The sequence below is a fragment of the Orcinus orca genome, chromosome 4 (assembly GCF_937001465.1).
Source record: "Orcinus orca chromosome 4, mOrcOrc1.1, whole genome shotgun sequence".
Lineage (NCBI taxonomy): Eukaryota > Metazoa > Chordata > Mammalia > Artiodactyla > Delphinidae > Orcinus > Orcinus orca.
Window position 1 is genome coordinate 138,790,167 of NC_064562.1, and position 12,111 is coordinate 138,802,277.

Sequence of the window (12,111 nt, forward strand, 5' to 3'; positions counted from 1 at the left end):
GAGTTTCCAGTAACTTGGAATCCCTTTTTTTCAAGATGTTATAATAAATATTTGCTCTAAATTGTAAATGATTTTTGATTAAAGATGAGAGTTTGTTTCTGTTCACATTCATTCTGGGGAATTATAACGATTACTTATAGCAGGAACAAAAAAATGTTAATTATTTTAATAATCCCTTAATCAGACCTCAAGCTCTGATTAAATTGAGGAGTAATAGATGACACTCCAATTTTGAGGTTATTAAAAATATCTATAGACTCCTTTAAGTCTTTAACATAAACCAGTCTGTTAGAGATGTCTTTGTGCAGGTATATTCTGGTCATTCTCATGTGCTTGGCTCTTTTCACAACCAGTGCCAACTGGTGAATCTCAATCAGCCATATAGCAGTTGGCACCTTTATGATTGTTATGTTGTGGCTTCATCATTTTCACTTTATATCCCTTGCCTCAGAGGCAGAATTTGGATAATTTGAACAGAGACATGTAGACATTTGTGAATTTGGACTGGCAGAGGAATGTGGTTTTAATGGAGTACATTTTCCAAAGAAAAGCAGAACACATGTTCTGCAGCTGAACTTCACAGAGATACTGGTTTAATGAAGCAGTAGGGGCCACCACTTATATACTACTTAAGTAGCAACAAAACAGTGGCACCAAAGGGAGAACAATGTAACCTTTCACAACTTTTTTCAATCTTAATATAAATGTATTAGTTTTCAGAAAAAAAAAGAGCTGGGGAAATTATAATTCCCTAAATCCACTATAAAAGGGGGAAAATGAAGTAATAAAATTATAGCTTCTATTTAATTCTCTGATACAGTGTATTTCCTTGCTAAATATATGATCTTTCAGAAAATAACATGTAAGTTTAGGCACAGGCTCCTACTGCCTATTCTTAATGGTATTTCGGCAACCCCTACATAATATCTTATTTCTTTGGGGACTAACTGGGCTGTGTCTACTTGCCCGGCTGCTAAGAGAGAGGGGGTTACATGTTTTCCTCCAAGCCTTTCTTTTGTAGTCCTTTTCATGGAGGAACTGGGCTTTTGCTTCAGGATTACTTATAGGAAGGCTATAGACAAATTAATGAAGTCTCATAAGTCACTGTCAGAGTAGCTGATGGGTTTAAAGAGGCTAATTAAGTTTACTTCCTCTTCCAAATGTAGTTGGGTATTTCTTTTTCAATTTAAAAAAAGAAAACTAGCTAAATCAATGGATCTCACTGCTATTGATTATATTCTTGTTCATTTGAGGATAAGTGGAGAATGCATCAGGGTCAGTATTTGGATTTTCTATCAGTTTTAGAGCATAGGCTGTGTGGAGAAGTGTGTCTCTATGCAAGTGCCTGTTGCTTACTGCCAAATGACTTTATGTGACTCCATATGACTTATAAACTGTGACTCATCAGGTATATTTCCCAAATAAATATTCTCAAAATTCTCTTCCAATTTTTCATATAATTCTTCAGGGCAAAAATATGAAAGTAACCCCACATTATATATATATATATATTTACATCTTTATTGGAGTATAATTGCTTTACAATGGTGTGTTAGTTTCTGCTTTATAACAAAGTGTGGAAATAAAAATAAACAAATGGGACCTAATGAAACTTCAAAGCTTTTGCACAGCAAAGGAAACCATAAACAAGACCAAAAGACAACCCTCAGAATGGGAGAAAATATTTGCAAATGAAGCAACTGACAAAGGATTAATCTCCAAAATTAATTAATTAATTAATCTCCAAAATCTCATGCAGCTCAATAACAAAAAAACAAACAACCCAATCCAAAAATGGGCAGAAGACCTAAATAGACATTTCCCCACATAATATATTGCTTTAATAAATATCCTGGGATTTTCTTTTTACAGGTTATTGTTAATTTTTGTCTCATTCTCCTGTTATTTAGATATGCTAGAATAAACTTTTAATAATGCCCTGGAGAGAACATATTTGCAAGTGATACACCCAATAAGGTGTTGATGTCCAAAACATATAAAGAACTCATAGAACTCAACAAGAACAAAAAATCCTGATTAAAAAAATGGCAGAGGATATTAATAGATGTTTTTCCCAAGAAGATATATAGATGGCCAACAGGCATATGAAAATATATTCAACATCACTACTTATTAGGGAAATGTAAATCAAAATCACAGCAAAATATCACCACATACCTGTCAAAATAGCTATTATAAAAAATTCTACAAATAGCAAATGTTGGTGAGTATGTAGAGAAAAGGGAATCCTACTACACTGTTGGTGGGATTGTAAATTGATGCAGCCACTATGGAAAACAGTATGGGTGTTCCTCAAAAATCTAAATATAGGGCTACCATATGATCCAACATTTCCACTGCTGGATACATATCCAAAGAAAACAAAAAGGGTAGGCTGCGACAAAGTGACAGAGTGGCATGGACTTATATATACTACCAAATGTAGAATAGATAGCTAGGGGGAAGCAGCCACATAGCAAAGGGAGATCAGCTCAGTGCTTTGTGACCACCTGGAGGGGTGGGATAGGGAGGGTGGGAGGGAGACACAAGAGGGAGGAGATATGGGGATATATTTATATGTATAGCTGATTCACTTTGTATACAGCAGAAAGTAACACATCATTGTAAAGCAATTATACTCCAATAAAGATGTTAAAAAAATAAATAAAAATTAAATAATAAAAAAAGATACATGTACCCCAACACACAGAACTCAGAGTTAATTGTTTTCTTTCCTCTTCATAAATTTTATAAATGCATAAGGCAACAAATATATTTTGGTTAAGTGGCATCTTAAGTCAAAACAGTATTTAATTTTTTGAAAGATAGACTCAGTAGAGTAAATTTAAATAAAAATTGTAAACGGATTTTACAAATTTTACTTACAACATATTTTTGATCATGTTGAATAGCAGAACTACTTAAGCAAAAACAATTTGAATTAAAATATGGCCTATGACAAATTTTACACAAGGCATTCAAAACAATATTTTCATACTAAATTATGTTTTCAAGCTCAAATAGAGATTTACCAGTACAAAATTACTATATATAGTAATTATATATGTATATATATGTATACAGCCCTTCATAGGCACATGTATGAATTAAAGGTATTATTTTTGAAACTAAAACTAAAAATGAAACATACCTCTTTAATATGAAACCTGCCTTTTTATTTCTTCTACAAACACTCAACTGGGGTCAGATTTGACTAAACACACACAGATTTCATTTTCAGCTTCAATGAGATGATTTCTGTGCTAGCTCATGATGCTTACCAAACCAAAAAAAACTTGCTCACTCACATAAGATGTGGGAAACTGCAGCAAATTGTTTATTGCTTTCCTACTAATGGCAGGGGAGACTTCCAGACTTGTCTCATGGACTCAGTAAATCTCATCTTGAGTAAATGGCTATTCTGCAGCTCACAAAGTCCTTCATCTCTGCTGAAGTCAAGCTCTTCTGCTGAATAGAAGATTCCGATAAACGGTGTTCCCTCACCCAGTCATTCACTTGTGTTGAAAAAGGGTAGGGATGGGGGAATTCTCTTCAGTTTTGACGTGCAGTTCCTTCAGGTGGTTTTCAATAAGATTTAGGATATTCTGATATCCTTCCTCCCTGTCAAAACCAAGCAGCTTGGAAACACTTCAACATTTCCTTTTGCAGTATGATTTTTCCAAAGATTTGGTTTCCTTTTAAAACCAAGACTGCAGTCACATGAAGGCATTTTCTACAGGGCACTATATTTTCTTGTATTTTAGGTTTCTTGTATTATAGGTTCATGTGATGAAAAATGTCTGACAGTAGCCTAGTTTCCATAGACCTGCCTCATCCTCAAAATATTCACTAAAACCTGACACTATTTTCTTGAAGGTGATTTCTGCAATTCACCTTTTAGCTTCAAACACTCTACTGAGAACTCTTTGGTTAAGCCACCAAGTTTCTTCATGTTGCACAGGATATACTCTTGGTCCAGGTTTTCACATACTTCTTTAAATGCTCTTGAGTAAAATGATCTGTGTTTAAAAAAAAAATTGTAACATTCTTAAGAAATAATTTCATTTCTAAGAATTTGTGTGTGTGTGTGTGTGTGTGTGTGTGTGTGTGTGATACGCGGACCTCTCACCGCTGTGGCCTCTCCCGCTGCGGAGCACAGGCTCCGTACGCACAGGCTCAGTGGCCATGGCCCACGGGCCCAGCTGCTCCGCGGCATGTGGGATCCCCCCGGACCGGGGCACAAACCCGCGTCCCCTGCATCAGCAGGCGTACCCCCAACCACTGCTCCACCAGGGAAGCCCTTCCAAGAATTTTTGATACCAGCACCTCTCTGAAAAAAAATGTGATGTGAGGAATTTTTTTTTGCACAAGTGAAACCCCTCATGAAGCCAATCACTGATGCTGACACACACCTCTATTTCCAGATATGAAAACCACATTTTAAATACATGTTGGTCATTATTTATTTCCACTGGCTTTTCACACCAGGAAATATTTTATTGAATTTAACCATGATTTACAAATCTTGAAAATGCAATACATTGCCTGGGGAAATCCATTCACTCGATCTGAATATAAAAGTTTTTTACATAAATCTCTTTAGCATATGTTACATGCTATCAATACATCAACTTATTGTACTACTTGAGCATGGAACCCTTTTGTTTATTGTACTGACATATTTCTTAGCCTTTTACTTGCTATATTTTCATGTGGATTATTATTAATTACCTACCAACTGTGTGACTTTTCCTTTTCTGAGATTTTGTAGCCTTTTCATTGTTCTTTCCTTCCTTCCTTCCTTCTTTCCTCCCCCTCACTTCCCGTTTTTCTTCCTTTCTTTCCCTCTCTCTCTCTTTCTTCCTTTCTTTTTTAACCTTAATTCAGTTTTGATATGAGAGTACGATAGTTGTTTAAAATAACCAGTACTTTTACTTGTCAAATAACTCTGATTTGTTTTTAAAGTCTTTTCAAAGTGATTTTTGGAGAAACTGTTTCACTTGTAAATTGTTTGCCACGAGGCACTGAACAAATACCAGCCTATGTAAAAACCACTGAGAATTTGTTTTTTCTTTATTATTAACCTTATCCGGTACCCCATAGACCTAGACGTAGACTCTTTATCTTCCAGCCCACAACTCTTCTTCAAAAATCACCACCATTAGACATGCTTGCAAGACACAAATGCTAGTAAAATGTCAAATGAAGATTTACATCTATGCAGTATGTAACCATTATACAAGAAAATATATGTAATATAACCTATACATTTCACATTTTGCAATGTTTAAAACAAAATCAAGTTTGTAGGGGAGCAGCAGAGTCATGATGCATAATAATTCTTTCTTTAGAATGAAACTGACTATACTTTCTCTTATCCTACTCTCTCATGAAACTTCTCTTGATCTGATTCTGCAGAATCCCTGGTAAGAAATGGATATACACAAACCCTCCCCTCTACCAAGAAAGGAACTGAGACTTGAGGAGAATGATCTCAAGCCTAGAGGGTAAATGAGGTCAAGTTAACAATAACAAGCAGTTTGTCTTTGAGCCTGGTCCTCACAAACTATTATAGAAGTTCCCCTTATTTTTTATTTTTATAATTTAAAATGGGAATCTCCATTTGCTACCTTACATATGTTCCAAAGCAAGTCATTTTAGCCTTTGTTAACAAATGTGTTATCTGCTAGAGGAAATCATGTAAATACACCTCACTTCTGCCCCTACAACCACCATCGGACACCAGAATACTCCCACGACTAGAATTGCCTCTGTCTGCTTCTAACTCTGACAGGGTTCACTACATCTGTCAATGATACTTTGGTGTTTCAGTGCTTTTGAGGACACTTGTACAACATCTTGCTGGTGTGGGTGCTGATGCTACTGTTTCTTCATTCCCTTTAACTTCCATGTTGCTCTCTACTGAAGCATAAGAATCTCTTTACTCCAGCTGTGTGCTGTCTCTGTCACACTGCCCCAAAAGCTATACTCTTTTTTTTTTTTTTGCGGTATGCGGACCTCTCAGTGTTGTGGCCTCTCCCGTTGCAGAGGACAGGCTCCGGACGCGCAGGCTCAGCGGCCATGGCTCACGGGCCCAGCCACTCAGCGGCATGTGGGATCTTCCCGGACCGGGGCACGAACCCGTGTCCCCTGCATCGGCAGGCAGACTCTCAACCACTGCACCACCAGGGATGCCCCGCTATGCTCTTTTATGTTTCCAGAATCACACAGATTTTTTTGTATGAGTTAAAATTCCTGTAACAGATATGACAGGGAGGCTCATCACACACTCTCTGACTTCCCCCTAGGGTGCCTTCTGAATTTCAGAGACTAGAAAGCTAAGAATGACACCACTCAGAAATCCCTGCAGACACAGTCTCAGATTGGACTTAGCTTGGGTAAGTCATGGGAGACAACGGTTTGTAAATAAATTAAATTGGGAGAGAGGCAGAACATGAGACCCCAAGTATATTGGCAGAGATGGCAGCAGAAGTAGCATGGTCCTCAAGGCTGAAGTTGTCTGGCAATTTACAAATTGTAGCAGAGTAAGCCACTCTGTTGGCAACTTAGTTCTGTGGTGTGATTTTGGGAGTCATTCTGGATGCTTAGAGTCTGTTTCTTTAGTTCTCTGAACATTTCTTTAAACTACACAAATCTGTCCCTACTCCCTTTGTGTTTATTTTGGTGTAATAAAAAATACAACTTATTTGTGTTTAAACTAGTTAGATAACATTCATTTCACTGCAACAAACAATTCTGAACAAACAAGTGGTCTTTTTTATTTTACTTAATCTCTCTCTCTTGAACTTAGCCAGAATTCCATAAGGAAGTGGACTGGAAGACAAACTTAATGAGGTACAAAAATACCTTTTCTGTTTCACTTTTCCCCCTTCTATATCCTTCCCACCTTGAATCACTCATGCAGTGACTAAACATTATTTTAGGCCAAACATTTATAAGGGAGTCTTTTCCCCTTCTTTTTTTTCTCCAGAAGGCTCTTAGTTCTCTCAGGTAAATTAGTTTCTTGTGGACTAATCATATCACACCATCATCCAGGCAGGTCTGGAATATGCTTTAGTGATTGTGATCAATTTTTGTAGGAAGCCTCTAGTGTGAAAATATTTCCTATATTTCATAAGAGTAAAATGCTACAATTATTTGTTGTCTGTAGTTTCCTCTGTTATTTTCTTAAAAGACGTGAACACAAGTTAACCAGAAAAATTAACAGATGGCTATTATACATCTTGCTTATTACTACAAGGTTTTCTTCAAGTACAATGTAAACATTGTGCTTTTTAAAAAGCAGGCATGTAAATAAGTATATGTAGTGTATGAATAAGGACACCATTATACACTGTATTTATAAAAGATAAATTCTTTCTTATACATTGCAATAATTAGTTGTTAGTTGCAACCTGGAGGGTAGACCAATTAGAAAAATCACATGATCCAAACACAATAAAACTATCATCCTGATAAGAGGATTCTTAACGGGATAGACATATTAGAGGAATTTTATAGTAGAGAGACACTCTCCCAAGTAAATTCTGAAGGATAAAGTTGAAGCAATTTTGTTTCCAACTGGAAGGAGAGTGGAAAGTTGAGGGAGGGGGAAACTTTCTCGTTTGTAACACTTGGTATCATGATATTACTATTAACTGAGGCAGGGATTGCCTTAGAGAGACGAATTTGTGCACTGTCTTGTCCAGATCACTCCCATCCCCTTGAGGAAAGAACTCATTAACCCAGTGGTTGAAAAGTTGACAACTGACAAATTAAAATCAAGATTCCTGCCAGAGATTGCCCTACTCTGAAGAGAGCCATCTTGCTCACAGTCACATCCTCTTCTTTAGGGCAGCCTGAGTCCAATGACTGGTTGATACCAGGGTGTACATGCCCTAACTCCTTGACCTTGTTCTGGATAATGCCAGCTCCAGAACTTGCTGTGGAGTCAGTTGAGGTTTGTCCTAGGAGTGCATCACAGCTCAACTTCTTCTGTCTTTCGTACTTCCTTTGCCCCACACAATTGCTGGTACCTAGAGCACTCCTCATAAATTTCTTCCTCTCAAAGTATATCTCAGCATCTCTTAGTTTGTTTTATAGGCATTGTGTTTAAGGTAAATCTAGAACTTAAGATAGTACCCTGAATGAGATAAAGTATTTGAATCAAAGGGCATTAAAAGCTATAGTTATAAATAATATAATTCATGGAAAATTTACAATGAGAAAGAAGTGGAACAAGGAAAAATACTTGGGTATACAAATATTTTGTTTAATTTGGACACAAGAAAAGAAACCAGGAGAGAAGACTCAGAAAAAGAGAAAAGATGGAGAGATAAGAGAAAAACCATGGAAATAATAAGCCACAGAAGCCAAAGCAAGGTACCATTTTAAGTAGGAAGGAATGGGAGATTGGGTCAAGATGACAGAGTAGAAAGACAGGTGCTCACTCCCTCTTGTGAGAGCACCACAATCACAACTAACTGTTGAACAATCATTGACAGGAAGACACTGGAACTCACCAAAAAAAATACCCCACATCCAAAGACAAGGGAGAAGCCACAATGAGACAGTAGAGGGGCACAATTACAATAAAATCAAATCCCATAACCAGTGGGTGAGTGACTCACAAACTGGAGAACAATTATACCACAGAAGTCCACCCACTGGAGTGAAGGTTCTGAGCCCCATGTCAGGCTTCCCAACCTGAGGGTCTGGCAATGGGAGGAGGAATTCCCAGAGAATCAGACTTTGAAGGCTAGCAGGATTTGATTGCATGACTTTGACAGGACTGGGGGAAAGAGACTCCACTCTTGGAGGGCACACACAAAGTAGTGTGTGCATCAGGACCCAGGGGGAAGGAGAAGAGACATCACAGGAGACTGAACCAGACCTACCTGCTAGTGTTGGAGGGTCTCCTGCAGAGGCGGGGGTGGAGAGGGTGGCTGTGGCTCACTGCAGGGACAAGGACACTGGCAGCAGAATTTCTGGGAAGTACTCCTTGGCATGAGCCCTCCTGAAGTCCACCATTAGCCCCATCAAAGACCCTGTAGCCTCCAGTGCTGGGCCACCTCAGGCCAAACAACCAACAGGGAGGTAACTCAGCCCCACCCATTAGCAGACAAAAGGATTAAAGTTTTATGGAGCTCTGCCCACCAGAGCAACATCCAGCTCTACCCACCACCAGTCACTCCCATCAGGAAGCTTGCACAAGTCACTTAGATAGCCTCATCCACCAGAGGGCAGAAAGCAGAAGCAAGAAGAACTATAATCCTGCAGGCTCCAGAAAAACAACTAAATGAAGTGGAGAAAGGCAACCTTCCAGGAAAAGAATTCAGATTAATGATAGTGAAGATGATCCAGGACATCAGAAAAAGAATGGAGACAAAGATCAAGAAGATGCATGAAATGTTTAACAAAGACCTAGAAAAATTAAAGAACAAGCACCTAGAAGAATTAAAGAACAAACAAACAAAGATGGGCTTCCCTGGTGTTGCAGTAGTTTAGAGTCCGCCTGCCGATGCAGGGCACATGGGTTCGTGCCCCAGTCCGGGAAGATCCCACATGCAGTGGAGCAGCTGGGCCATGAGCCATGGCCGCTGAGCCTGTGCATCCGGAGCCTGTGCTCCGCAACGGGAGAGGCCACAATAGTGAGAGGCCCACGTACTGCAAAAACAAACAAACAAACAAATGAAAAAACCAAAGATGAACAATACAATAACTGAAATGAAAAATACACTGGAAGGAATCAATAGGAAAACACCTGAGGCAGAAAAATGCATAAGTGACCTGGAAGACAGAATAGTGGAATTCACTGCTGCAGAGAAGAATAAAGAATGAAAAGAAATTAAGACAGCCTAAGAGGCCTCTGGGAAAACATTAAATGCACCAAAATTCACATTATAGGGCTCCAGAAGGAGAAGAGAGAGAGAAAGGACCTGAGATAATATTTGAAGAGATTATAGTCAAAAACTTCCCTAACATGGGAAAGGAAATAACCACCAAAGTCCAGGAAGATCAGAGCATCCCAGGCAGGATTACCCTAATGAGAAACACACAGTAATGAAATTGACAAAAACTAAAGACAAATAAAAATTATTAAAAGCAACAAGGGAAAAACAACAAATAACATACAAGGGAACTCCCATAAAGTCAATAGCTGATTTCTCAGCAGAAACTACACAGCCAGAAGGGAGTGGCACAATACATTTAAAGTGATGAAGGGAAGAACATACAACCAAGATTACTCTACCCGGCAAAGATCACATTCAGATTCGATGGAGAAATCAAAAGCTTTACAGGCAAGCAAAAGCTAAGAGAATTCAGCACCACAAAACCAGCTCTACAACAAATGCTAAAGGAACTTCTCTGAGTGGGAAACACAAGAGAAGAAAAGGACCTACAAAAACAAAGCCAAAACAATTAAGAAAATGGTAATAGGAACATACATATCGATAATTACATTAAATGTGAATGGATTAAATGTTCCAACCAAAAGACACAGGCTTGCTGAATGGACATAAAAACAAGACCCATGTATATGCTGTCTACAAGAGACCCACTTCAGATCTAGGGACACATACAGACTGAAAGTGAGGGGATGGAAAAAGATATTCCATGCAAATGGAAATCAAAAGAAAGCTGGAGTAGCAATACTCATATCAGATAAAATAGACTTTAAAATAAAGAATGTTACAAGAGACAAGAGAGGACACTACATTATGATCAAGGGATCAATCCAAGAAGAAGATATAACAATTATAAATATATATGCACCCAATATAGGAGCACCTCAATATATAAGACAACTGCTAACAGCTATAAAAGAGGAAATCGACAGTAACACAATAATACTGCAGGACTTTAACACCTCACTTACACCAGTGGACAGATCATCCAGAAAGAAAATTAATAGGGAAACACAAGGTACAAATGACACAATAGACCAGATAGATTTAACTGATATTTATAGGACATTCCATCCAAAAGCAGCAGAATACACTTTCTTCTCAAGTGTACATGGAACATTCTCCAGGATAGATCACATCTTGGGTCACAAATCAAGCCTCAGTAAATTTAAGAAAATTGAAATCATAGCAAGCATCTTTTCCAACCACAATACTATGAAATTAGAAATCAATTACAGGGAAAAAAAACTTAAAAAACACAAACACATGGAGGCTAACGATACGTTACTAAATAACCAAGAGATCACTGAAGAAAGCAAAGAGGAAATCAAAAAGTACCTAGAGACAAATGACAACGAAAATACGATGATCCAAAACCTACGGGATGCAGCAAAAACAGGTCTAAGAAGGAAGTTTATAGAAATACAATCCTACTTAAAGAAACAAGAAAAATCTCAAATAAACAATCTAAATGTACACCTAAAAGAACTAAAGAAAGAAGAACAAACAAAACCCAAATTTGGTAGAAGGAAAGAAATCATAAAGATCAGAGCAGAAAAATGAAATAGAAACAAAGAAAACAATAGCATAGATCAATAAAACTAAAAGCTGGTTCTTTGAGAATATAAACAAAATTGATAAACCTTTAGCCAGACTCATCAAGAAAAAAAGGGAGAGGACTCAAATCAATAAAATTAGTAATGAAAAAGGAGAAGTTACAATGGACACTGCAAAAATACAAAGCATCCTAAGAGACCACTACAAGCAACTTTATGCCAATAAAATGGGCAACCTGGAAGAAATGGAAAAATTCTTAGAAAGGTATAACCTTCCAAAACCGAACCAGGAAGAAATGGAAAATATGAACAAGTAATGAAATTGAAACTGTGATTAAACATTTTCCAATAAACAAAAGTCCAGGACCAGATGGCTTCACAGGCGAATTCTATCAAACATTTAGAGAAGAGCTAACACCCATCCTTCTCAAACTCTTCCAAAAAATTGCAGAGGAAGTAACACTCCCAAACTCATCCTATGAGGCCACTATCACCCTGATACCAAAACCAGACAAAGATACTACAAAATAAGAAAATTACAGACCAATATCACTGATGAATATAAATGCAAAAATCCTCAAGAAGATACTACTAAACAGAATCCAATAACACATTAAGAGGATCATACACCAATATCAAGTGGGATT